Below are 4690 nucleotides of genomic sequence, written 5' to 3'. Positions count from 1 at the left end.
GATGATGAGGCAGGCGTCCACCCTCTCCTGTCTTGGACATAGGCAGTCATACCCCTGAGGAGTGCGAGGCCCTCAGAGTTCACAGGGGCAGCATGGTGGCTCAGAGGTTAGCACTGTGGCCTCACAGTGCCAGGGACCCAGGTTCGATTCCAGCCTTGGGTGACTGTCCGTGTGGAATTTGCACATTCTCCCCGTGTCTTCGTGAGTTTCCTCCGGGTGCTCCGGTTTCCTCCCACAATGCAAAGATGTGCATGTTGGGTCAGGTGAGGTGAATTGGCCATGCTAAATCACCCATCGTATTAGGTGCATTAATCAGAGGGAAATGGGTCCGGGTAGGTTACACTACGGAGGGTCGGTGCGGACCTTTTTGGGCTGAAGGGCCTGTTGATAATGGAATAGTGCAGGTTAGATGGGCTTCAGATTAGTTTCACGCAACATCGAAGGCCAAAGGGTCTGTACTGCGCGGTAATGTTTGAGGTTCTGTCCTTACCGGTACGGCACAGGTTCGATCAGGATGAATCTCCGATCTCAGAATTCACCTGAACCGGTTGGTGATGACTCAAGACAGGATTTTGGAGCCTGCATACAGAAGTGAAATTGGTTGCCAATATGTAATTATCGTCCTCTCCCCCTCCTGCTTATGGGTAAGTGTGATACTACCTTTCCCCGTGAATTTGCACATGGTAACTGACAGAAGCGAACACCTCCAGCAGACCTGAAGTCGCACAGGTCCGAATGCAACTCGGATGGGAAACTGTCGCTTCTGGCACTTTCATTCTTTTCGCAGGACTCGAGGGCCTCGGTCAACTCATCCAGAGATAATGGCTCATCCAACCACTAGCCCCTGCTGTGTCTAAGATCTCTCCGTGTTAGAGAACAGGACCGACTGGGAGGCCGCGCTGCCTGTGGGCTGTATATCATACAGTCTGGTATAAAACGATTTGCTGATCCTCAGGGTGTCAGACTGAGATGATATGACTGAGCCATCTTTCACCGTCAGGCTGCTGGTGCACTCGCTGGAAGAAGAAACACAAACACAGCGTATCCTGTTCCACAACGTGGACTCTGGAACAAAAGAATCCCTCCAGTGAGGAAACAGACCCTTCGGCCCAACAATGACCCGACAAAGAACAACCCATACGGACCTGTTCCCCTATCCTGACTATATTTGCCCCTGACTAATGCATCTAACTTGCACATCCCTGATCACTATGGCCAATTCACCTAAGCTGCACATTTTTAGAAGATTGGGAGGAAACCAGCACACTCAGAGGAATCCCACGCTGACACGGGGAGAATATAAAATACAACTTTGCGGGGGACGTGTTGCCAGATGTTGTCTCGTTCTGGAGCTGTTCAACACTGCACCCCACTGCCACAACAGCTTGATTGACTTTAGACTCTTGAGTGGAGGCTGAGTGAGTTACTGTATTCCTGCACTTGTGGTTTTGAAGGAAGGGCATACGTCCAGCCTGGCTATTCAGCTTACTAAGAACGGACAACAAAGACAGAACCTTTCTTTTGAGCGCCTATAAACCAACCACTCAGACAGTGTTCTCGTCCTCCAACTCTTCACACAAGAGAGAAGGAACAATCATCAATGGCAATGGTTATCTGCTAAAAGCAACACTCACTGCCAACTTCCTGCTCAGAAGAGAACACTATTAATCCTCCTCATGGTTGGTAAGACCACACACTCAAGAACCCATTTCTCTAGGAAAAAACTATAGAAATGATCCCTAAGAGTATAGTCTTAGCCAACAATCTACTCTCATTCACATGCCAATTGCACACGCACACATCACAGTTAGGGCTTAGGCTTCAAACGCATCCATTTTGTCATTCATGTTATTGCAAAGCCTTTATTTTACATTATATTACAAATTATATACACAGAAACTGGTTTGTATTTGAACTATTACATTGAAACCAACTGATTGACAAACTCTAATTACCATAATCTATGCAATTGACCAATCAAATGTTACAAATGTATCACCATAAATCGGCAGGCAGTGTCACATGACATCACTTCCAGGTTCATGACTCATGGTGATATTGGACAGTTCCTTCATAAGTCATAGATTCACAGAATCACTACAATGCACATAGAGACCCTCTGAAGAGCAAATCACACAGGCCAAGGAGGTTTTTGTTTATTTCAAATATATACTTTATTCATAAAAATATCTTGACACGCACACATAGTTATTAAAGCAGTTCAATCCTGCACAGTAGCAAATGGAGAAACAAACCTCGGAGTGTGACTCTATCCAGCAAAGGCAAAACACGGTGACGTTATCCATGTACAGGGAGGCTGTGATCCGCAGGGCTCTGCTACCTGGAATAGCCACCCCTCTCAGGCTTGCATCCTTCCTGACGGACTCAGCAAAGGGCTCTATACAACACATAAACAGAGCAGGAGAGCGTGGGCAGCCAGACCTGACTCCAGACCTGATCCGGAACTTTCTGATTAACACTCATTGATTGAGACTGCACTAAAGATGTTGGCGTAGAGCACTTTTCTGGATTCCCACCCAAAGCCCATTTTGGAGAGCGCATCACGTCTCACATGTAGGTGTGTGACCTTCCGTAACACACCTGTTCCTGGTCCAGGATGTTGAGGTAGGCCTCCTGCCTCTCCTGTCTTGCACATAGGCAGTCATACCCCTGAGGAGTGTGATGCCCTCAGAGATCACAGGGGTAGCATGGTGGCTCAGAGGTTAGCACTGTGGCCTCACAGCGCCAGGGACCCAGTTTCAATTCCAGCCTTGGGTGACTGTCCGTGTGGAATTTGCACATTCTCCCCGTGTCTTCGTGAGTTTCCTCCGGGTGCTCCGGTTTCCTCCCACAATGCAAAGATGTGCATGTTGGGTCAGGTCAGGTGAATTGGCCATGCTAAATCACCCATCGTATTAGGTGCATTAATCAGAGGGAAATGGGTCCTGGTGGGTTACACTACGGAGGGTCGGTGCGGACCGTTTTGGGCTGAAGGGCCTGTTGATAACGGAATAGTGCAGGTTAGATGGGCCTCAGATTGGTTTCACGCAACATCGAAGGCCAAAGGGTCTGTACTGCGCGGTAATGTTTTAGGTTCTGTCCTTACCGGTACGGCACAAGTTCGATCAGGATGAATCTCCGATCCCAGAATTCACCTGGACGGGCTGGCGATGACTCAAGACTGGATTTTGGAGCCTGCATGCAGAAGTGAAATTGGTGGCCAATTTGTAATTTCCGTCCTCTCCCCCTCCTGCTTATGGGTGAGGGTGATACTACCTTTCCCCGTGAATTTGCACATGGTAACTGACAGAAGCGTACACCACCAGCAGTCCTGAAGTCGCACAGGTCCGAATGCAACTCGGCTGGGAAACTGTCGCTTCCGGCAGTTTCATTCTTTTCGAGGGACTTAAGGGCCTCGGTCAACTAATCCAGAGATAATGGCTCATCCAGCCCCTAGCCCCTGCTGTGTGTAAGATCTCTCCGTGTTAGAGAACAGGACCGACTGGGAGGCTGCCCTGCCTGTGGGCTGTTTCTCATACAGTCTGGTATAAAACGATTTGCTGATCCTCAGGGTGTCAGACTGAGATGATATGACTGAGCCATCTTTCACCGTCAGGCTGCTGGTGCACTCGCTGGAAGGAGAAACACAAACACAGAATATCCTGTTCCACAACGTGGGCTCTGGAGCAAAAGAATCCCTCCAGTGAGGAAACAGGCCCTTCGGCCCAACAATGACCCGACAAAGAGCAACCCATACAGACCTGTTCCCCTATCCTGACTATATTTGCCCCTGACTAATGCATCTAACTTGCACATCCCCGATCACTATGGCCAATTCACCTAAGCTGCACATTTTTGTATGGTGGGAGGAAACCCAGAGGAATCCCACGCTGACACGGGGAGAACATAACATACAACTTTGCGAGGGACGTGTTGCTGGATGTTGTTTCCTTCTGGAGCTGTTCCACACTGCACCCCACTGCCACGACCCCTTGATTGACTTTAGATTCTTGGGTGGAGGTTGAGTGAGTGACTGTACTTCTGCTCTAGCAGTTTTGAAGGATCCGTATAGGCCCAGCACTACTATCCCACTCACTCAGAACTGACAACAAAGACAGAACCTTTCTTTTGAATTCACACAAAGCAACCACTCAGACTGCGTCCTCTTCCTCCAACTCTCCACACAAGAGAGAAGGAACAATCATCAATGGCAATGGGCAACTGCTGAAAGCAACACTCACTGCCGACTTCCTGCTCAGAAGAGAACACTATTAATCCTCCTCATGGTTGGTGAGACCACACACTCAAGAACCCATTTCTCTAGGAAAAAACTATAGAAATGATCCCTAAGAGTATAGTCTTAGCTAACAATCTACTCTCATTCACATGCCAATTGCACACACACACATCACAGTTAGGGCTTAGGCTTCAAATGCATCCATTTTGTCATTCATGTTATTGCAAAGCCTTTATTTTACATTATATTACAAATTATATACACAGAAACTGGTTTGTATTTGAACTATTACATTGAAATCAACTGATTGACAAACTCTAATTACCATAATCTATGCAATTGACCAATCAAATGTTACAAATGTATCACCATAAATCAGCAGGCAGTGTCACATGACATCACTTCCAGGTTCATGACTCATGGTGATATTGGACAGTTCCTTCATAAGTCATA

At 47.6% G+C, this 4690-nt stretch overlaps 2 non-coding genes across 2 annotated transcripts; both read right to left on the bottom strand.

Annotated features, from left to right (window-relative positions):
* Nucleotides 1–1539: 1539 nt before the first annotated feature.
* Nucleotides 1540–1755, bottom strand: LOC132820551 (small nucleolar RNA U3). Its single transcript, XR_009645214.1, has one exon. It is a non-coding gene; the product is annotated as a small nucleolar RNA U3 (small nucleolar RNA).
* A 2391-nt stretch (nucleotides 1756–4146) lies between these two features.
* On the bottom strand, nucleotides 4147–4362 carry LOC132820546 (small nucleolar RNA U3). The gene has a single exon (XR_009645210.1). It is a non-coding gene; the product is annotated as a small nucleolar RNA U3 (small nucleolar RNA).
* Nucleotides 4363–4690: the final 328 nt, after the last annotated feature.

The sequence above is a fragment of the Hemiscyllium ocellatum genome, chromosome 11 (assembly GCF_020745735.1).
Source record: "Hemiscyllium ocellatum isolate sHemOce1 chromosome 11, sHemOce1.pat.X.cur, whole genome shotgun sequence".
NCBI lineage: Eukaryota > Metazoa > Chordata > Chondrichthyes > Orectolobiformes > Hemiscylliidae > Hemiscyllium > Hemiscyllium ocellatum.
The sequence above is the reverse complement of the archived record's forward strand: the minus strand, read 5'-3'. Positions and strand labels throughout refer to the sequence as shown.